This window comes from Ochotona princeps, chromosome 3, assembly GCF_030435755.1.
Source record: "Ochotona princeps isolate mOchPri1 chromosome 3, mOchPri1.hap1, whole genome shotgun sequence".
NCBI lineage: Eukaryota > Metazoa > Chordata > Mammalia > Lagomorpha > Ochotonidae > Ochotona > Ochotona princeps.
In genome coordinates, this window is record NC_080834.1 from 113363058 (window position 1) to 113386534 (window position 23477).

The 23477-nt window shown below is 43.8% G+C and overlaps 1 protein-coding gene across 2 annotated transcripts in view; it reads left to right on the forward strand.

Moving 5' to 3' along the window:
• NCEH1 (neutral cholesterol ester hydrolase 1) overlaps positions 1 to 23477 on the forward strand; it is a 108594-nt gene that overhangs the window by 42202 nt on the left and 42915 nt on the right. The gene's annotated exons all lie outside the window — the stretch shown is intronic.

Genomic DNA, 23477 nt, shown 5'->3' on the forward strand with positions numbered 1-23477 from the left:
AAGGTGGCAGCAACTGCCGCCCTACTTCGCTGGATGTGCGCTCTTGGTCTGCCCTGCAGCACCTACTTTTTTTCTGTCCTTGGCTGGCGAGGAGATAACCTCTAGCTGAACCTTAACCTGGAAGGATCAGGTTTCTCTGTTTTGTATCGCGGTGTGCGCCTCCCCCCGCCCCCCAGGGACCAGAGACTGTAACTGTTGCAAGCTTATTCCACCGCATAAGGCATGATTTTGAATGTCAGAGAATCTCATATGTAGATTACAGTCTGCAGCCAGGGCCCAGGCTCAATTGTACAAGTATTTCTGAACGGTGTGCTCTATCGGGAAACTGAATAACCTCCTTCCAAAGCCAGTTTCTCTCCCCCTTCCTCCAACCTTGGGCTTTCATCCCGGGTTATTTTTGTGAAGTCCTTCTTTGAAGAGAGACAGCTAGAGAACGGAAGAAAAATCATAGAAAATGGAAGAAAAATCATGATTTACATAGAGGGTGACTATTCATTGTCCCTGTCCACTCTTGTTATATGTTGGAGTCCATAGTGTGGAGGCTGGCTTCGCGGTGCTGCGAGACCCCAGTTTAGGACATTCTGGCGTGTTTCCAATCTGGGTTTGTTTTTTCTAAATCCATCCACCTTCTCTGCTTCCAAGGTTACTTTTTCTCTCCGAGGACAAGTCTGTGAAGCTGCAGATGTCCTTCTCGCCTCCCGCTTGCTATGCTGTAGACAATAATGGTGGGATGATGACAGGTCCCTCCCTCAGATCTGGTACCCAGGAAGTCTTTTTTTTTTTTTTTGCTTGTTTTTTTTATTCATTGATTACATTGTATTATGTGATACAGTTTCGTTGGAACTGGGAATCACCCCCCTCCCCCCACGTGGAATATTCCACCTTGTTGCATATCCACTGATCAAGTACAGTTGAGATTCCTTCTTTGCAAGCATAAACTAAACATAGAGTCCAACATTTTATAGTCCAGTCTAGTTCCTCAGCTTACCCAGGAAGTCTTAACACAGGAAGTTCTGCCTTCCCTTCCCTTTCTCCCCTGCCCCAGGCATTATGTAAGTGGGAACCATCACCCTGCACAGATTATGGGCAACTGTGATGTTTGAGCAGGTGCCTCAGGAGGGCCTTGCGCAGTATCAGGGCGCTTCAGTGAGTCTGTAAGGAAATGGAATTAGATGATAAACTTATTTTTATGCAGAAAATACAGGTAGCCATGTGTGGTGGTTGCATATATGCGGATGGTCAGAGTGGTAGGTGAGGGAACAGGTGTCCCTATGTAACAGTGGCTCGGAAATAGGCTCTCATCGCCTCTTCTGCACTGAAAAACATCTCAAAGGCCAATGAGATCATTCAAACAGATGAAAGCATGTTTTAGGCAGGCATACATGTTAGCACTTCACATGTTCCCAAGTCTTCCCTGTGGAAGGGGACAAACTCCCTGGTAAGATTGTTGTGAAATTTAGTGATGTAGTTCAGTGTTCTTATTCTGAAAGTTGTTTCCAAGAGTCCGTGTGGGCTGTGGGAGCGCGCGGGGGCGGGGGGGAATCTATAGAACCACCCAACTTTGTGGAAACAACACACTAAATGAAGTAAAATTTGTATCGTTGAAATACTGTGCCCTAATTATTGTAGTCTGAATTGACTGGTTCATTTACAAAAGCAACTGAAGCTATCAGAGATTAGTGTTGGCCTACTTCCTAGCGCAGCAGCACCTGCCTGCTTCAAGCAGTGTGAATGCTAATTGATTGTGCTGTCCTTGGCAAATGCCTCCCCTCACCCTCCTTATCTCCTCTGTCTTGTGCAGAGTCAGATTAGCAGGATTATGTTCATTGCCCCCTCTCCATTTTTTTTTCTAGTATTACCTGAGAGGAAGGTGTTTAGTATCTGTAACGTGTCTCAAACACAGAAGCCTCATAGGAAACTCCTAGGAAGTGTTCATCAAAATCCTGATGCCTGGGTCATACTTTGCACCAAACTTACTCCAGATCTCTGGGACATGAGTACTTTTAGCAGTGCTCTTAGGAAATTTCCCGTGGCTGATTTTAGTTGCCACAAAACCTAAGCACCACTGATGGTTCAGACCAGAATGCATTGTTGTTGTGGATAATGTATTCTCCTTACATTGCCCACTTTATATTGCATACATGTTTCTGGGAACCGGCCCCTTTGCATCAGTGTGAATTAGTTTCTCAGATTAGTCAGTTGCTTCTGTGGCTGTAAGAGTCTAAGAGGGATAAAAGAGGAGCTACGTAGAATGTCAGCTTTGCAGCCAAACAGCCTAAGACTTGAGCTGTGGGCAAGCACAGATGGAAGAAGCCCCGAGAAGGGAGAGAAAATTGCTTTAGATAAGACTGGGTAGCAGGAGACTAGAGGGACACAAGAAGACCTGGACGTTGAAGACTGTTTTCGAGCAGCAAGGATTAAGCAAACAAACAGAAGGACAATCCCAGCGCAGCAGGAGGCACTACGGAGTGTACACTGCTGAGGGCCTGAACCTCAGAACTACTGTCTTTTGAGGGCAGTTTGGCAACAGCCATCAGCAGCTTTAGACCCAGGAATCCCTCTGAAGGGAGTTTCCTGTAAGTGCTCTAGGTAAAGCTGTGGCTGCACAGAAGGGAACATTTCACAGGATTGAAAGCGTTGTTCGCTCATCCCACAGTGCTGTCATTTATGGGACATGTGAGGCCTCTTTCACCAGCCTCTTCATTGCGATCTGCCACCAGGTCACAAGGAATCTTGGAGCTTTGATTTTAATATCTGTGTATTTCCCACTAAGCATGTAATCAGGAGAAACTTTTTTGTGTGTGTGCCCAAGAATAAGTTTCCTGTTGCTAAAGTGCACTTAATCTGCCTTCGCATACCAATATGATGTATATTTTATTAGTTAAATTTTCTCTGGAAGTCAATTACTGATTGTAGGTGCAGTTGTCACAGTGTTCATGCTTGACTGCTTAGACTTAAAGCAGACTTTATGAGTGTTTGGGGAAGACTCTAAAAGGACCTAAAAGAAACCATAATCTTGTGGGATGGAGAAGACACGTTAATACACAACTATAATAACAAAAAACAAGCTAGGCTGCAGAACGGGTGTTTAGCCTTGATCGTTAGCCGCCTGCATCCCACATTCCAGTGCCTGTGCTCAGTTCCTGGCTGTGGCTCCTGTTGCCAGTGCAGACCCTGGGAAGCAACAGTGATGCCTCAGGTGATCCAAACCCAAACTCTGGGTTCTCACCCACCCCCAGCCTTTCCACAGTGAATCGGCAGATGGGAGCTGTCTGCCTTTGCTTTTCAAACCAGAAAAGGTGACTCAGAAGAGCTGCCGGTTACAAAAGCCGTGGGAAGAAGGAGCCGTGTGTGAGTGAAGGGGTGATAAAGAAATAAACACTCACAGGTAATCAAGGTGTCTGAGGAAGTTTAGGGCAGGTGTCTGACTTGTTTTGCCTTGATTTTTTTCCTAACTTGCCAGTACTTACACTCTAATCTTTTCAGTGACTTCAGGTTAAGGAGTGGTTGTTACCACTGGCTTTTGTGCAAAAGGTTCTCTATTGTGTGTGGAAGACAGTGCTTTTAGAGTAGTTGAACAAGGTTTTTCATCCTATTGAAGGTCCCCAGGCTTGTTGGGATTTAATGTGAACTCAGCTGAATTTTTATGCAGGAGGTGCTTTGGAGCTGTGTGGGTGTGGTTTAAGTGACAGCTCAGCTGGGAACCCCGTGGAACACCAGTGTACTAAGCATTTTCATAATAGCTTTGAACTGGAATATTTACTAAGTGTCGGGCAAAATTAGCTGTATTAAAATGAACAAGTATTGTCTAACCCTGTCAGACTTTTGACGATGTGTACTTCTTCATGGAAGTTAGAAATTTTGCCAACCACAAATACATGTTGGCTGAATTGATGGGATCTTCCTTAAAAGCAAGGCAGCACACAGCTTAAAGAGTAACTTGAGGGTCAGTGCTTAATCAGCAGTAGTTTTGACAGGGGGAGAAATCTGTCAGTCACTGCAGACAGCAACTGCGAAGCATTAAGGTCAGTCTGATTCAAGAGCCAAGTGCGTAAGACTGTCGTCTAACTTGTAGTTTTCTTTTTTCCCTATGACTGCAGCCCTGAGCGAAGAAATACCATCGTTATGATTTCATCTTAGTGGACCTCTATTTCTGACTTCCTGAGCTTGTTATGAAGACATTGCTGTCAAGTGTCAAAGTGCAGTTAATCACTCTCAAATCTTTCTGTGAACAGTTACTTTTATTGATTTGAAAGGGAGAGAAGACAAAGAGAGAAACAGAAGGAGAGCAATCTGCAGTCTGCTAGTTTATCAGCCAAATGTCCACAACAGTGAGGGCTGGGTTAGTCAGAAGCCAGAGCCAGGCAATCAGTCAAGGTCTCCCACATCTGCTACTTCCCAGAGTGCACATTAGCAGGAAGCTAGAATCTGGAGCAGTGCTGGTGCTTGAACATCCTAAGTGATGTCTTAATGGAGATGCTAAACATCTGTCACCACTTTTTAACTAGCAGTTACTGGCTTTTTCTTCCTAATGAAACAATGTGGGAGGTATAATTTATTTCCTCCTTCATTTTATGCTACCAGGAATGAGAAAAAGTAATTGAATTTCCAAGTGACAAACCTGGCCCTGTTCCATACCTAATCCAGGATGTCACATTGTAAAATTTTAACAATTTATTTTTCAGTGTTTCCAAAATAAAATTAAAATCCTACCATCTGGAAGTCATCACCTATTCATTAAATATTGACCGATCCAGATGCAGGAAGCTGATAAAAGAGAACTGAATAAATGGGCAGTGTGAGACGCTTCCATTTGAGTAAGAGGAGATAAACCTCCAACAGTGACACACTGTGCTCATGGTTGATGGAAGTCAGGTTAGGAGATGGGCATTTATGCAATGCTGTAAGAGCTATGAAAAGGACATCTAAAGTAGACTGTGCATTGGAGAATATTTGTTTCACACTGGTGTCTGATCTGAGTTATCATGGTTGAATGTTTACAGTAAAAGTAACATCTGTGGAACATGTCATGGCATTTGTTGTTAGTAATTGGCCTGCATTCATTAAGTCCCTACTTTAATATCGTCAGGCACATGTGTCTTTTTTAGAGCGCACACACACACACACACACACACACACACACACAAAGAGACATCTTTCATCTGCTGGGTCACTCTCCATTACAGCTAGTACTGGCCCAGGCTGAGGCCTGAGGCCAGGAGCTCAGTCCAAGGCTCTCATGAGATTGGGAGTCCACACCATCACTTGCTGCCTTCCGGGATGTAATCTGTAGGAAGCTGGAATTTGAAGCAGAGCCACACCGATATGAAATGCAGGCATTCTAGGCGATGACGTCAGCCCTGTGCCAAACCCCTTGACATTTTTTTTTTTTTTGTTATGTGACAAAGGAGAGAATTAAAATGTAAATGAAAGCTTGTAAGAATTGGAGCCTCTATTCAACTCCAATCTGTCGAACTTCTAAGTGTCAGAGTTTAATCAGTGTGCTAGATTACCTTTCAGTAGGAACCAGCCAAATACAAGAGGCTAGGCGGGAGAAAGATGTGAAGGGGTGTGCTGAAAGAGGCAGCAGCAAAAATGTTCATGGAGGCGCTTGTGTTGTGGTGCTGCACATTAAGCTGCCACCTGTGATGCCAGCCATGTAAGTACTATTTGGAGTAAAGGCTACCCAGTTTCCTAACCACCTCCTTACTAACGTGGCAGGGAAAGCAGTGAAAGTTGGCCCAAGTACTTGGGCCTCTGCCATCCTCTCTTGGGTTCTAGGCTCCTGCTTTGGCCTGACCTAGCCTCGGCCATTGTAGCCATTTGGGTTGTGAGGCAGCAGATGGAAGATCTTTCTCTGTCTCTCCCTCTATCATAAATATCTATCTCTCCCTCAGAATAAATAGATTTTTAAAAAAGATTTATTTATTTTTATTGGAAATGCAGATTTACAGAGAGGAGGAAATACAGAGAGGAAGATCTTCTGTCCGCTGATTCTCTCCCCAAGTGGCTGCATGGCTGGAGCTGAGCCGATCTGAAGTCAGGAGCTTCTTCCTAGTCTCCCATATGGGTGCAGGGTCCCAAAGCCTTGGGCCGTCCTCAGCTGCTTTCCCAGGCCACAAGCAGGGAGCTGGATGGGAAGTAGAGCAGCTGGGACATAAGGGTTCCCGGTGCATGCTGAGCCATTGTACCAAGTACGTAAATGCATAAATTTAACAGAAAAATTTATTTTGGTGTAAAAAATGTTTGAAACCCATTCCCAGTTTTTTTCATAATGTGTATTTTGCATTTGTGATGGTTCTAATGGAATAGACTGGCAGAGTTGGGAAATAAAAGCAGTTTAGACTGGCCGGAGTTTAAAGTACAAAGGTTGAAGAGAAAGATAGAAAGAAAGCACTGATCCAGTAATGGAGGGCTCTATGGTAAGAAAGGAGCCGTGGGAACATCTGCAGTGGGGAAGCCATGTGATCTGCCAGTGTCGAAGGGCAGTCTCTGCAGCCGTGAAGGGACCCGGATTTAAGGAAGTGAAAGGGGAGGCAAGCACCACACAGGCAGCAGGAACGCAGCTGAGAGCGAGGACTGGTGCAGTGGGGTAGGTTGGAGGGAAGCAAGCAGAGTAACATTGGAGGAGCAGGGTAAGGACTTAGAGACAAAACAGGGGTGGCGTTTAGCACAGACTCAGGAGGCCCGGCGAATGGTGACAATAGCCCTGACAGAGGAGAAGGGGCAGGTCCGAGAGTGACGATGGGAGTTTGGACATCATTTGGAAGTGGCAGGGCGACTAATCCAAGCATAGCTGCAGGTTAAGTGGCTCATAATACACGTGAGATCCAGAGAGCAGGATGCAGAGGGCTGGGCTGGGAATGGGGACTGAGTGTGGATGGCAAAGGGGCAGTGGGGAAAGTAGTGGACACAGGGAACCCCTGGGGCATGAGTTGGCAGGAAGAAGAGGGCAACCTGAAGAAAAATGAGGCCAGTATTTACTGCACCATACGTTTACATAGCCCTTTAGCGTTTGTGAATGGTTTCACTTATCTCAGTGAATTTTATAGTAAATAACTGGTGGGCATTGCTGTTTCCATTTGTTAGCTGAGGAGACTTAAGGGTGAGGACAGATTGGTGGCATCCTCAGGATCCCATGATGAGTTTTCTTGGTGAAGCAGGGCCTGGGGTGGAAATTTCTGGGCTTTTGTTTGCATGTGCTCACTGCTGGGCGGTGCTGGGAAAATGCTTGTAAGTCCCCTGACCTTTTCTGAGTTCTCACAGTTACTCTAAGTCAGTCCTTCCCAGCCTTTTTCATGTCGAAGAGAGGGTTCAATTTCTACAGTATACTTGGAAGGTATGGGATTTAATTTGGAGAGAAACTGTATGGACTTGAATTATAGAATCACAAGGTTTTTGAAGAGAATTATGCAAGTGATCACAGTGCAAATTCTGATAACTTTTGAAAAGTTATTAAAATGTTTTTAAGTTTCTGCCTGTGTAACACCTAAGTATCTGGGGTGCCCTACCTGTAATCCATTGATTGTGTGCCTGTTGGGAAGCTCCCCTCTCTACAGATTTTTCTTGTTAAAAGTGCATGTTGTTGCCATAATTACTGCTATTAAACACAAGATCCTACACTACATATGTGTAGTAGTTAAATCATTTGTTATCCAAACCAGGACATTCTTGAGAATGACAGGGGACACTCTTAATCAGCTTTGCAACGGAACAGTTACTTTCCTTCTTTTATATTTAGGTATTTTTTTGAAAGGCAGATACACAGACACACATGGAGAAAGAGAGAGATCGATCTTCTGTCTGTTGATTCACTTCCAAATGGACACAACAGCCAACAGCTGGGACTGGGCCAGGCCCAAGTCAGGAGTCTGAGATGCCATATGGATGCCTTGCATGGGTGCTTGGACCTTCTCCCACTGCTTTCCCCAGGCACATTAGCAGGGAGTTGGATGAGAACCAGAGTAGTTGGGACCCCAACTGGTGCTCATACAGGCTGCTGGCATCATAGGGGCAGCTTAACTCACTGCACCACAATGTCATACCCCCCATTTTCTTTTTCTTCCTTTCCTTTCCTCCTTCCCTTCCTTCTTTCCTTTATTCTTGCTTTTAGGACCAGAATTATTCCCAGACTAACCTGTATAGTTGCCCAGGCTGCATTATTTTAGCAACAGACTTTCAGCACAATCTAGTCAAAGTTGTCAAAGGCTCCTTGGGCCTGAGTTGGGAGTGTCCTGATCTGAGTTAGCGCTCCAGAAGCCACTCTGTCATCCCCACCTTGACTTGATTTCCTCTGCAGAAAGAAATATTCAGTTCTTTGTCTGGCACCCTGTGCTGACCCCAGTCCCACCGTGTCTGATACTTCATTCTTGTCGTCTCCACCTTGCCTGCCCTCCTGCCCTTTGACTTTGGCCAACCTTCCTTGTGTCTTTCAGTAGCAACTCAAAAATCATCTTTGGTAGAGACTTTCTCGTCCCCTCCTGAAAGCAACAACCAACATTCCTTTATCTCTCTACCCTCTGCTAGCCTTTTGCATTTCTTTTATGGCCATTATGTTTCTTCTTTTCTTTTTCAATGTTTTTAAGGGAATGGAATTTGTAAAACTTTTTAAAAAATTACATACTTTAAAATTTATTCATTTAAAGTGAATACCTTTCACATATTTCACAATACAGTTTTAGGAGTTTAGTAATATCCCATTTCTTTCCTCCTGACTTCCTTATTTCTTTCTTTTCTTTTTTTTCCCTAAATTTTCACTGCTTTCAGGGTGATCTAAGAAGGTACTGTGTACGCGTCTCCGCCTCCTCTTGAGGCATGGGTTCAAATCCCATTCACGACAAGGCCATCCAATTTTAATGTAGTCTGTTTTGTCTGTTTTCTCACTGTTTGGTTTTGCTTTTTTATAGAAAAAAAGTTATTTTATTTTTTATTTTTATTTTATTTTTTATTTTTTACTTTTTATTAAAAGTTATTTTTGTTTTTTATCTGAAAAGCGAGATAGAGATCTTATATCCACTGGATCACTCCCTAAATGGCCAGGGCTGAGTACGTCTGAAACTAGTACCAGGAGTTTCTGTTGGGTCTCCCACATGGATGTAAGGTCCCAGGACACAAACAGTGAGCCAGATCAGAAATGGGGCAGCTGCAACAGAAGCTGTCGCCCTTTCAGGATGTTGATGCCACGGGATGCACTGTTCCACTGTGCGGCCCCTGCTTTTCCTTGAATCCCATATCAAAATAGTGACTACTTCCCCCAAGTCCATCCAGGTTTGTGTCTGTGTTTCACTCAAGAAGTATGTTTCCAGTACTTAATTTTTAGATATATGATCTATTTTCACTTTATATGTGTGTATTTTGAGGTGGGAGTCCAAATTCTTCCATTTTTTTTTTTTTGATTTATTTACAGATTCCCACTGTAATCATAGGATTCTGCACTGATGATAATGTCTGTCTTATCGTTTACAATTTATGTATTTTTTTGTTTTGTTTGGAGATCATTCATGATAAAGAAGCTAGAAGGGGAACAGGAATTCGTGGCTCTGCTTGCTGTGGTGTCTGTGTGGCTCCATCTGTCTCCAGGGGCAGGCCTAGTGCTCCCACGTGCTTCTCTCCTGGAACGTAGCCACAGATGGCTTCTTGTTGCCCTTGGTAACTTCTATTTTTTGCAAGCCTCACTGTTTTTTTTTTTTTTCCCAGCTCCTTCATAATGCTTTTGTAAAGACTTATGCTTGTTTTGGAATTTGTGATGAATTAAGGACCTGTTTGCAGCTAAGTATCATTTGTAATCAAAAACCTTCTTCTTAAACAATGACTGGCATATTTGCACATTCATTTGGTGCCATTCTACCTCTTTCCTTTCCTTTTGAATAGGCTACCAGAGAATATCCCATGAGAAACTATGTAACAGACTGCCTTCCAAGCTGCCTGTCCAATAATACTGTCCTCGCCCTGGGACTGAATTGCTTTTCTCTCTCTTTTTAAATTTTGTGTGATTCTATTTTTCTGAAAGGCAGAGTGACAGAGATAAAGGAGAGATCACAGAGATCTTCCCCTCAACTGATTCACTCCCCGGAGAGTCTCAATAAGCCAGGAGTGGGTCACCCCAACGCCAGGAGCCTGGAACTCCAGCCAGGTCTACAATAAGTCTTAAGCAATTGAGCCATCTTCCACTGCGTTTAAAGACACATCAACAGCAGGCTGGATCGGGAGTGGAACAGCCAGAACTTGAGCCAATGTTCTGACATGGGATGCCAGTGTTGCAGGTTGTGACTTAGCCCACTACACCACAGTGCCAGTGCCATGGCTTGTCTTTGAACTTTTTGGTGTACTTTTGGAAAGTGCAGTTGTTCGCCTTGCCATCTTGGTTTGCACCTTAGTTCTAAGTTAGGATCATTTTGCCCCACCGGGTTTCAGTCACTTCCATCGCCCAACACAGTTCTTTCTCTTGAGAAGTAGGAGCCGCAGTAACCCATGCCTCCTTTTTTTTTCGTGGCAATGCAAATCAGTTCCATTTTTAATAGGATCAGAGTGCTTGCAGGTCTCTGCATAATATGTATCCACCTACTGAAAAGTACCCAGGAAAATAATAGGATGAATGTCTTCCTTTTACAGAAAGGAAATAGAGGCTCTGGCAGAGTGAAGCTGACAGTGCACCTGCTAGTCGAGCCGGTTGTGAGCCAGCTCTACTGCACGCAGAGCCCGTTCAGCCAGAGCGAGCAGTCTTTTGTCAGGATTTTCTGTGTCCTTTCCTCCCCGCCCACCTCCCTCCACCCCAGAACTCATTTGTTCTCTTCCTGTGAGTCATATTAGGAACGCATCATACCAACAGATTGTTCATATCATGTATGTACACGTTCTAATTCTGAGAGATCATAATATGGGTGAAAGAGGAACTTAAAGCCAAAATAAATATTGTAGAGTTCATTAAAGTAAAAAGACCAAGTGATGAATCAGGCAGCACTCAGAGCTGGAGGAGGCTTCGAGAGCTCTATCCTGCTGCATGGACAGTGAGCTGCTGCAGACCAACCTGACAGGAGAGAATTGTTAGCTGGCGACAGCTAGATGTGAGCCTTACATGGCTATGGTCAAGTGCAAAGTCCTCCGTTAGAGGACAGTTAGTGGTTTCTGATTGCTTCCACTTCAGATTCATTTTGCTTTTTGTTCTGAATTGAGTTTTGATATGCTTAGGAGCTCCAGGTGCAGGGACCACCTCATACTAACAGTGTCCTTATTTGCTTTAAGATATATGGTAGACATTGCAAAGGATTCTCTCATTGAATAAGTTTGATAACTACTGGGTTTAGTAGTTAATTAGAATTTTCTCCTTAACTAAAACATTCTAGAATTCCTACTATACTCCTATTAAGAGAATTTTTGTCGCGTCTCAAATTTGGTTGAATATAGGTCTCCTGTTTCACAAAATACTTCATGAAACTGATGGAATATTAGCAAATTTGGTGGAACGTTTCCATTAAGAGCGTGGAACATGAGATCAAGGAGAATGAACTGTTCCAGCTGTGTGACCTTGAACCGATAACTTAACCTGGGAATTTGTTTCCTGATGCAGCAAAATGGTTATAATACCTAGCCCATCCATTTATTATTAATAGTTCAAACAATCATGTGCATGCATGCAGTTTCCTTGCCCATTCTGTCCTCTTCATCAAATATCAGGTAATACATAAAGCATCTGGAGCAATATCTGGCACACAGGGAACATTCAACCCATACCTAATTTTTTAGCAGTTATCTACAGTACTTAAATATATTGCCTTTTTTTCTTTTATTTCATTTTTTTTAAGATCTACTTATTTGAAAGGCAGAGTCACATAGAGGGAAGAAAAGACAGAGAAATCTTCCACCTACTTGTTTACTCCCCAAATGGCCACAGTTGCCTGGGTTGGGCCAGGCAGAAGTCAGAAGTTGAGAACTCCATCCGGGTGTCCCACACAGACGGCAGGGGCTCAACTCCTTGAACCATCCTCTGCTGCCTTCCCAGGTGTATTAACAGGTATCTGGAACAGAAGTGGTGCAAGCCAGTGGACTCAAACCAGTGCTGAAATAGGATGCCAGAGTTACAGGTGTCTGCTTCACCTGCTGTACCACAACATTGTTACACCATTTTCATTGTTATTGTTAACATATTACTACTGTTCAGTCTGTGGCTTTCTACATAGGAGTAGAACTTATTCACATGGACTGCCATTGGTTATGGTGATAAAATTCCAACTTTATAGGCAGTACAACAAACAGGTTAAGCCACTGCCTACAGTGCAGGCATCCCATGTGGGTACTATTTCAAGTCCTGGCTGCTTCACTTCCAATTCAGTTCCCTGCTGATACACCTGGAAAAGCTGTGGAGGGTAGCCCGAGTCCTTGGGCACCTGTACCCATGTGGGAGACTCGGATGAAGTTCCTGGCTTCAGCCATTTGGAGTGGCCGTTTGGAGTGAACCAGTAAATGAAAGCATGCAGGCTTTCTCTTCTTTCTCTCTCTGTAACTCTGCCTTTCTAATAAATAAAATAAATCTCTAAAATAAATAGGGCTTTAGTACTTCCAGCTGTGTGACCAGTTGAACAAGTTATTTGACCTCTGTAAGTGTTGGTTTCCTTATCTGTGAGGGTGGAGATAATAACCAAAGCTTGTTGGAATGAATAAATGTGATTATTCTATGCTTTTCCTAAATTCACCCCATCTTCATAAATCCCTGAGAGGTAACAAGTACTATTGTTATTCTGATTTTATAAAGGAAAGGATTGAGACTCAAGAGGGTGAGCTGAATAGCTGCCCAAGTCACATAAGTAGTAAGTGGTAGAACCAGGATTCTAATCCATGTCATCTGTACGCGTTTAATGCTCTGAAAGCTGGAGAAATTACATGTCTCCTTGACAATCACTGTGTTGCATCAAAAACTGCCACAGGGCTTTGCCAACCTGTCGATTTGGTTTAGAATTTGTGGTGTTACCTGAAAAGTGAAATTAGGCCTCAGATGTTTAAAGTGAAATTATTGATGGGACGTTTTGTTACAAAAATTAAAAGTGGTTTGCTTGACTTCTGTGTGAAGGTGATGAAGAAGTCTTAAATGCCTTAGGGTTGATCTTTCCTCCAACAAAGGACTCCAGATTGTCTCAGGTGACTGCTGTCTTTGCAGCCCAGAGATCTGGCCTGTGTGTGTGTGAAGAGCCGACTTGGACTACTGCAGTTGTTAATTAAACGCATGTCTTCCATGACCTGCCATAACAGTGAAGTTCACCACAGACTGTATTGTGTATTAACTGGGCAGCTATGTGCTAGGCACTGACGCAGAGCAACTCCCAAGTCAAAAGAGCTCACAAAACCTGCCCAGAGTTAGAATCCAGTGCCAGCAAGTGTGGAAGTTGTTGGGTGAACATGGTAGGCCAGTGATCTCGGGAAATATGTGAAAACCCATGAGGAAGCAGTGTTAAATGGCAGAGTTGCCAGGAGGAACCAAGGCCAACAAAGGAGGTGAAACAGTAAGGGAACACGGAGGAAACCAGGAAATACTGTGAAACCCAGAAAGCGTACTGTCAGAGGACAGTGACCTCACACTGAGGAGGCCCCAGAAAAGGAGGACCCAAGCTGGCCGTTAGCCACGCCCCTGATGGAGCCTGCAGTGTCTCTGCCCAGAGCCTGTCTGTGGCCATGATTTCAAAGGTGGCTGCCAGAAGTCAGGCTTTCGCTGTGACAGTGTTGACACTGAGCTATTATTTCTGGTAGGAGATAGTCAAAATAGGTTTTATAAATTGTGATTAGAACTTGAGGTGACGTTACTAATGTACTACATAGTGCAACCATGTATATGTATGTATATACACACACGTATGTTCAGAAATAATAGTAAAGAAGCTCTCATTACATTTCCAAATATCTACCTTTAAATTTATGTTGCTTGGTTCATTTATGTGGAAACATATTTTTACATTCTTGACTCTTTTGAAAAATATATTTCTTTTTATTGGAAAGGCAGATTTAAAGGGAGAAAGAGAGGCAGAGAGAAAGATCTTCTATTTACTGGTTCACTCGCCAAATGGCCGCAACAACTGGAGTTGAGCCGATCTGATGGCAGGAGTCAGCAGCTTCCTCCAGGTCTCCCACACAGGTAAAGGCATCTAAGGACTTAGGCCATCCTCCACTCCTTTACTAAGCCATAAACAGGGAGCTGAATGGGAGGTGGAGCAGCCAGGACATGAACTGGCGCCCATAGGGGATCCCAGTGCTTGCAAGATGAGGATTGAGCCACTGAGCCATCACACCGCCCCCGATTCCTGGCATCCTGCTATGGCATGCCCAGGGAGCAGGCCCTGCGTCCCACATGGATGACCCAGGACCTGGCTGCGACCTTATCTGAACCTTCATGTGGTGGGGATTTGAGGAGTGAGCCAGCAGATGGAAGATCTCTCCGTGTATGTCCACCTTTCAGACAAAATGAAATAGAAGGGCATTTTTTTTTTCATTGAAAAAAATACACATAGTGTGCTTTTGCCAAGGACAAACGCAAACCAGTGACTTGTCAGTCAGATTGCTCACAGTGCCAAACAAAAACGGCCTACTTTTATTTGATTAAGTGAAGCTGTGCCCTGGATGGTTTTATGTCTACAGAAAGAATCTATTGGTAGTGATTTTCAATTACTCTAAACATGTTAACACGAAGTTTTCTGTCTCTGCAGAAGCACATTTTGGGGCAAGCCATAGAACAAATGCTCTAAAATTTCTCTAAACACATTTGGATGCTATTGGCCGTTGACTGGCTTCTCAGTAGCTCTCTCCTGCCCTTGACACACCCTCTTCCTGTTTAATTCTGCTTGTGGGTTTCATAGAGGGGCTGGCAACCACAGGTGTAATGTTTTTAGTTTCTGTACCCCCTTGAGAACCAAGGCAACCACGTAGCAACTCAACAGATCATTGATGTTCTAGAAATTTGAATGGTCACTGTCCTGGGCAACCATATCTAAAGGGAGGGCTGCAGAAGGCTGTGGAAGAGGAGCACATTGTGATCATGTTTGACCATTGGCACCCTGACCAGTGCATGGATTCGTTGGGAGGAGGATGGAGATGGGAAGACATTATGTCATTACAGGCCATTGGGTAAGGCAGCTCTAATGCTATTTAGAGTAGTCTCTTGCAGGATCAAGTTGTGTGTAAGTAACTACTGGAAAGAAGAAAGTCATGTCTCCTTCTTATACCTAAACACAGCTCCTCTTGTGCAAGCTGAATGTTTGTTCATTATGTAATTGGACACACCACTGTAAACTCAGTGCAACATGACACAGAGCGGGGGAAAGTTCTCCCTAATGGGAAATGTAGCTACAGTGCAGATTGGTTCCTGTGCTTTTATAAGCATGTCGAAATCCAGGTTTACTTATGGGGTGCTTTGATTAACAGTAAAATTGTGCTTGAACAACAGTAAAATTGTGCTTGAACATGCAGTGTTAACTATGACAACTCTACGCACAATTCCTTTTCCAAGTGTCAGTGAATTTTCAGCAGACACTGATCAATTACTCAGAATGTGTCATACACATACACTTCCAGTGGAGAAAGTTCCTTGTATGTTTGATGAACTTGGGCAGAAGAAGCCAGACGAAACACCGGCTGAGCCGAGTCTGAAAAGGTGAGACAAAGATCAATCAGACAGCGGGGACATCCCGGGAAGAGAAAGCCGCAAGTTCAGAAGTCTGCAGCGGAGATGGGACGCACACAGGGAGCTACTTCTGACGAGTTTCTGGGAGAATGACATGAGAACTGGAAGGAAATCTTTTCTTAACTGAACCATGGGGAGATCAATCTGTCTTGTACTGTTGAGATCTAGTTATCTTAGATGTGGTCATTTTTGGTAAGCTAATAATAGGATCGTGAAAGCATACAACCAGTGTGTGATTTGTTTCAACCGTAAGTGCTGCTTGGAGAAATAAAGTTGAAATGACTTATTAAGAATCTCTGCAGCTAGCGTTTTGGTATAGAACAAGTTAAGCCTGCTGCCTGCAGCATCAGTATCCATGTGTAAGAGCACCTGCTCAAGTCCTAGCTGCTCCTCTTCTGATCCAGCTCCCTGCTAATGGGCCTGAGGAAGAAACAGGCGATGAACAGAGTCCTTGGGTTGCTACAACCCCTGTGGGAAGCCTGGATGGAGTTCCAGGTGTCTGGCATCAGCCTGGCCCAGCTGTAGCCAGTGATGAGTGGATGGAAGACGTCTTTCTTCTGTACTCTCTGTCACTCTGTGTTTCAAAGAAATAAATAAATCTGTTTAATATAGATATCATTTGTTACAAATCTGTATGGTGTTGAAGAACCTAGGTGTTTTCTGCTTTTGTGATTTCTGCCCTAATGGCTTGGCTGGGGGCTGTGTGAACTCCAGGCCTGACAGTCTCCGTGACACCCAGCAGGACACCTGGCAGGTCACGTACGCAGACCACTCCTCAGGAAGGAGGTTCCTGGTGTTAGGTAAGACCCACCGCTCATCAGTTTATACCTTTTGAAATTTGCTTGCTTCAAACCCACCAATAGAAGCCTGCCAACTTGCTCTTCTTGAAAGTTAACAGTTAAAACTGACCAATCATGACTGTATAATTATATGGAATTGTCCTGAAATGGTTAAGAACCCTGTGCTGTTGAACCTTGCTCTCTTTCTCTGCCCTGCTGTTCCTGCTGCAGCTGGGGGCAAGGATGACTGGGAAATCTAGGTTAACCTGAATAAACCGCCTTTATGCGTGAGCACCGACTTCAGACTCGATGATTTTCTGGGAATCTCAAAATCCGGCACAACAGTATCACTCCAATTTGGGTAACCAAATAATATGATGGAAACTGACTTTTTTTTTCTGTTGTTTTGTTTCAGTAGTTTTTTGTTTTCAACACAAACATTGAGTCAGTCCAGCTCATTGTTCCTGTCATGTATTATTTCAGAAAGAAGTTTGGAACAAATACTTCAGTTGTTGGCAACGATGGTGCTTTACTTAAGACAGAACCCACCTGTATGTTCAATCATGGGGTGGGCGTGTGGTTAGGGAACTTGACCTCTTGTTTTAAGTGTGCAGTGTAGTTTTTCTTTCAGCCTGTTTCCTCCCCACTCTCCTCCTCCATCCTGCTCTTTCCTACCCGTCTGTTCCAGATCTTTCATCTTGCCTTTAAAGGCAACTGTCTTTTTTTTTTTTTTTTTTTCAATTACTTCTAAGTAATCCTGTCTTCCCTTCCTGGCTAGAAGAGGGCTGCTCTGTGGATCCCCCAGTGTGTACCCACTTGCTAAAAGTACCTGGCACAAAGCAAACACACACTTGCTGAATAAGTAGATGCATGAGTGGTCAAAAAGCCCCTGGGCAGTTTGTACAGTACAGAGGGTTTGGTGATAACCCTGACAGGAGTGATTCCTGTATATCTCCCATTTCAAAAACTACATGCATCAGTAGGATCAACCAGGCAAACTGCTTACTTTGACCATGAATTCTTGATTTTTTTTTTTCCTGGAATAGTCTAAGCAAAGATGCCTGCTACTTCATCAGGCATGAACTCATAAGCAACAGTGAAAAGTAACAGCAGCAGAAAAATCTGTATCTTCCTTCAGTCCGTGATTCTGTGAAAGGTAGTATACTAGACTTAAAAGTAAGGCAGAGAAGTCCAGAAACTGATGAGGGTAATGCAGCAAGTTTCAAAACAGCAGAAACTGGATGCAAAGGCTAAGAGCTTATAATGTGGCGTGACTGTCCCAGGGGCAGCTGGACAGGGGCTACAGAGGGACAGTGTCTGAGATGGTCCCTTGGTTACCAGGAGAACTGGGAGAGACTAGTCACCAATAGAATCTATGGTCCAGCTTTTTGTGTCTTTGAGGACAGCATGTACTGCATGGGCAAAAAAGACAGGCTCTGCAGGCAAGGTATACGCAGGCAAGAGGAGCGCAGACAGGTGAGTAGGTAAAGTGTTGGTCAGTGAGTGCGTGTTTACGTTCTCTGCTCCCAGGGTGGTGCAGCTGCTCCAGAATTTGCCCACAGAAGCATAATTCCTATAGTCATTATTTTTCACTGTGGAAGTAAAAATGTTTTTTATTGTGGAAGACAGATAAACATGATACAGAAGTTTTGGAAAATACAGAATAAAAAAGAAGAGGAAAAAAAAGCAAAACATCTGTAATCTAACCTTAACACAACCATCATTTATTTTCTGTTATTTTTCCTTTGGTTTCTCTTTTTGTAAACACAGTGTCTTGTTTTCTTGATACTATCCTGCTGCACATACAAGTTTGTGAGCTATGTAGTTAGAGTCCCACACATTGTTCCTGATTTGGCTTGTAGTGAATGAACAAAATTTTGTGCCATACCTGTTAGAAGTCAAGTTCTCTAACATAACCGTCTCTGATTACCAAAGACAGACTATTAACTTGCAACTTAAATAATGTCATAGTGAACGTATGTAGTCAGTCTTTTTGTTTTTAAAATTTTCTTCAAGTGATACCCAAAAAGTGGATGTACAAAAGCTTTAAGTATTTTTGCAGGCCCTTTTATTCTAAGTTATCTTCTAAGATATTCAGTTAATAACAATGTGTGCAATGGCTGTTGTGATATGTGCTTTTCCAGTAGGAACAACTGGAGCTAATTTTTTACAACTAATTTCAGTTACTCATTTACATTAGTACCTTGTTTAATGGGGATTTCCTTAAAAACAATTGACATTGCAATTCAGGTTCATTTCTTCCGAGAACATCTTTGTGTACCCCGACCCTTCTCCCGTTGAGGAAACAGCACAAACAGGCACAATTCCTGCTCTTAAGCTCCATCTTCTTACACTTCAGAAATGATCTTTTGTTTTTTTTTAAGTACTTGAGGAACTGACGTCAGGCACAGAAGTTGAAGTTACTGCTTATGATGTCAGCATCCCACATGGGAGTGCTGCTTTGAGTCTTGGCTGCTCTTACTAATGCAACCTGGAAGGTTACAGAACCAGGTGGGAAGACAGAATGGAACTCCTGGCTCCTGGCTTCAGAGTGGCCCAGACCAGGCTGCTTGTGGTCATTCAGGGAGAGTACTAATAGATGAAAGACTCTTTCTCTCTCTACCCTTTGCCACTCCCTCTAATTCTTCCTGACAAACAAATACCATTTGGGTCCCTTTTTGCCGCATTGGGTCCTTAGCTCCACGCCAAGGGTGAGGACCTTCATCTGCTCTGAAGTTGCTTTGCTTTGTGTCAGCTTCCACTCCTCTCCTGGATACCTGGGGATACCACAAAATGTCTGATCTATCCATCAGACGCAGGGACAGAAGCTGGAAGAACATTGTTTAGCACTGCTTGTGACCCTTGGCACAGAATTAGCCATCTGTCATTGTAACAGCCGATTATAAATAGCCTACCCGCTGGTATTTGCCGAGATATTTGATAGTGAGTAGAGAGGCGGACAGCATTTTGGCAGATTGAATTCTTTCTAAATATGTGCACATATTTATTCTCTTTTTCAAAATTAAGTGGTTTTACTCTTAAAACACACACACACAGAGACACAACTTGGGGGCCTGGCACAATGGCTCAATGGCTGAATCCTTACCAAACAAGCACCGAGATCCTGCATTGATGCTGGTTCATGTCCCAGATGCTCCACTTCCCATCCAGCAACCTATTTATGGCCTGGGAAAGCAGTGGAGGATGGCCCAAAGCCTTGGCTCCCTACACCCATATGGGAGACCCAGAAGCTCCTGGCTCCTGCGTTTGGATTGGTTCAGCTCTGTTGCAGCCACTTGTGGAGTGAACCAGCAGATGGACGATCTTCCTCTCTGTCTCTGTTTATCTGACTTTGCAATAAAAATAAAATAAATCTTTAAAAAAGTTAAAATCTTTTAAAATGATTTGTTTGTTTATTTGAAGGGTAGAGTAACACAGGGAGGGAAAGATAGAGAGATCTTCCATTTCCTGGTTCACTCCACAAATGGCCCAGGGTTGGGCTAAGCTAAATCCAAAGCCATAAGCTTCAGCTAAATCTTCCGTGTGACTACGAGACCCCAAGCATTTGCTCCATCCATCCTCCACTGTTTCCAGGTGTATTAACAGGAAGGTAGATCACAAGTGGAGCAGGTGAGACTTTAACCAGCATTCACACAGGATGAGGATGCTGCAGGCAGAAATTTAATTTGATGCATCACAGTGCTGGCCACTATAATACTGTCTTGTCTTCTAACACAGTAGTTATTTCAGAAAGATGGATGTTTATTAATTATGTCTTCTATTATTCCCTCAAGAGTGACCATAATTATCTCTGATAAGGAAAAGAAAATCTGTGTGTGTGTATTTAGAAAAGCGTACTTTGTTTTTTTAAGATTTGTTTACTTTGTATCATTGTCTATACCTACAATGTCCTGATACACTAGAATAGCAGCATGATGGACTTGTGACTGCTCTTGAAAGACTATACTATTGTAATAATATGCGGGAAAACAACTGGGGGGTGGTAAGAAAGGGGAGAGGGAAATCCTTGAGCTTATGAAACTTTATCATAAAAAATAAAAATACAGGGGCCGGGTGCAGTGATAGCCTAGTGGCTAAAGTCCTTGCGTTGAATGCACCAGGATCCCATATGGGCACCAGTTCTAATCCTGGCAGCTCCTCTTCCCAACCAGCTCCCTCTCTGTGGCCTGGGAAAGCAGTCAAGGATGGCCCGTAGGCTTGGGGCCCTGTATCCATGTGGGAGACCTGGAGGAAGTTCCTCGCTCCTGGCTTAGGATCAGCACAGAACCGGCCGTTGTCGTCACTTGGGGAGTGAATCATCGGACGCAAGATATTCCTCTCTGTCTCTCCTCCTCTCTGTATATCTGACTTTCCAATAAAAATAATACATAAAGATTTGTTTACTTAACAAAGAGAGAGAGAGAGAAATCTTTCATTTGGCTCAATTCCCAAATTGCCATCATGGCAAGAGCTGAGCTAATCCAAAGACAGGAGCCAGGAGCTTCTTCCAGGTCTTGTACAAGTATGTAGGTAGAGGGCCCCAAGAACTTGGGCCATCCTCAACTAATTTCCCAGACCATAAACAGGGAGGTGGGTTAGAAGTGGAGCAGGTAGGATTTGAACCAGTGGCCATAGCGTATGCTGGCACTGTAAGAGAATGATTAGCCTACAGCTATGCTGGCTCCAAAAATCTGTGTTTTGAAGGGAAAAGAAATTTTAAAAAGAAACAAGTACACCAGCTTCTACAGTCCTTGGGAGCTCTCAGCAAATTCCCTTTCAATTCTTCATGATCTCTTCATGTCAGCTGTCACAGCCAATTCAGCAGCGTTTAAGCATTTCAAATGTGAAATAAGCAAAATGGAAAGAACTTCTATCTTTATATTTTGGTCTTGTCATGGTCTATGAGTGTTAGAATGAAATCACACAAAAAGCAGCAAAAGCAAATTGGTAGCAGTAAGCATGTTTGGGACTGGGAGTAGGGCTATTAAGTTGGAATAAAGAAGATGTATTGGTCGCTTTTTTGTTAGCATAATGAAACATCAGAGGCAGGTCACTTTATAAGGAAGATTGATTTGTTGTAGCTTATGGTTCTAGAGGTGCATGGTCCTGGGCCCTCTGCTGGCGCTGGCCATCTTGCTGGCAGTGTCCTGAGGCAGCACGAGGCATCCTGTGAAAGAAACGGGGAGCAAGCAGCTTCTCTGTGCCTGTGGGTCACCCTTCCTATGTCTGTCTTCTCCCAGGATTCAAGCTTGGGAGTTCCAAAGATTAAGTGTCCACTCCTTAACACAATTAGCATATGACATTGAGGATTAAATTTCTACATGAGTTTTGCGTGGGACAAACCATATTCGAACCATAGAAAGAATTGTGTAAGAGCACGGTCCACCTCTCAGTGAGAACTGTCTGAGGCACAGCCTTTAACTCCCAGCATCACTGTCCATTCACTGGGCATGTTCTAGAAGTGCCTAAATGGAGAGAGAGCAAGCACTTTGTGTAAATACTGGCCCACCTCTCTTTATCCAAGGCAAGTTTCCACACACCCCCTCCCTTTCTTCCAAGAAAAAAAGTAGAAAAGAAACTGATTTCTGGCATATTAAGTTCATTAAAACTTGATGTGAGAAAGCCAACAGGAAATGGTAAAAAGGAAGGGTAATGTGTTATGAAGCTATGAGAACTTGTGAAGTGGAAACATAGGGAGGTGGGCACATTCTACTGAAGTTGTGGAGGGCCTGGATTCATCCACCCAGTCATCTAAAGACTAAGGCCCCATATGAAGTACATCACCCCCAAATCTTCTACAGGATGCCTTGCTGTGGGTTTGTTCCTCAAGTCTCTTTGAACTCTTTCCACTGGCTTTGTATAGCATGTTGTAATACCTAGTATTGCGTCTAAGTTGTGTAAGGGAGGGAAACTAGCACAGCCCTCTGGCCTATAGCATGAAATGTAGAATCAAGCTGAAATAAGAGCAAGCATCCACCCTCCTCCTGTCCCCTACAAGCATATGCGATGTGAACATTTGTAGGCCCTCGCAGGTAACCAGTTGGAGATTGGGTGTGCTGAAAGCCAAAAGCAATTGGATCCAGCAGAGGAGAACTGCTGCTCGGAGCATAGGCCTTGTCCTGGAGCTCAGAGTTGGCCGGATTTCTGGCTATTGCCCCAAGAGCAGAATGCAGCCCAGTACTCATTTGTGCAACATTCTCATGTTAGACAAGCCTTCTGAAACCAATGTTAGGTGAAATTTGTAGGTGTGAAAGATGAAATAACCAGTCTCTTACTACTTGAACTTGCCAGTGTGTTTGAAAACGAGAAGAACTGATACACGACACTGCAGGCACGGCTGTGTATACAGCCCTTCACCCTTGTTCTCAGTGCAAAATAATCCCTTGCATCTGATGTCCCGCAGAACTCAGCTTGGGGAAGACTGCCCTGTCATTTTCCTTCCAGCTCTCACATTCTAATATTCTAGCCTGTAAACAAAGGCAACAACCACCTTGGAAGTCATAGATGTTGCCTCATTCTATCTCCTGTTGTTGATTTCTGAAGTAAAGAAATGCTTTAGGACCAGCACTGTGGTAAGGCTGCTGCCAGCATTCCATATGGGCACTAGTTCATGATCCGGCTGCTGCACATCCCTGCTTATTCACTTGGAAAGCAGTGGAAGCTGCCTGCAGTGCTTGGGCCACTACACCCACGTGGGAGGCCTGGAAGAAGCTCCTGGTTTCAGCTCAGCTCAGCTCTGGCCACAGCAGCCATTTGGGAAGTCAACTAAAGGATGGGAAGATCTCTCTCTCTTTCCCTCTTTCTCTGTCTCATCCTGTCTCTCTCTCTCTCTCTCTCTCTCTCTCTCTCTCTCTCTCTCTCTCTCTTTCTAACTCTATCAGCACTATCAGATGGCAGAGGGCATCACATGGCAGGGGGTGCAGATTATGCCAGAGAGAGAAAAAATTAGATGTGTTCATACTTCTCTCAGGAGCTCATTCCAGCAGTAACAGATTTCAACCACTCAAGCACCGCCCATGTGACCTAACCACCTCCTA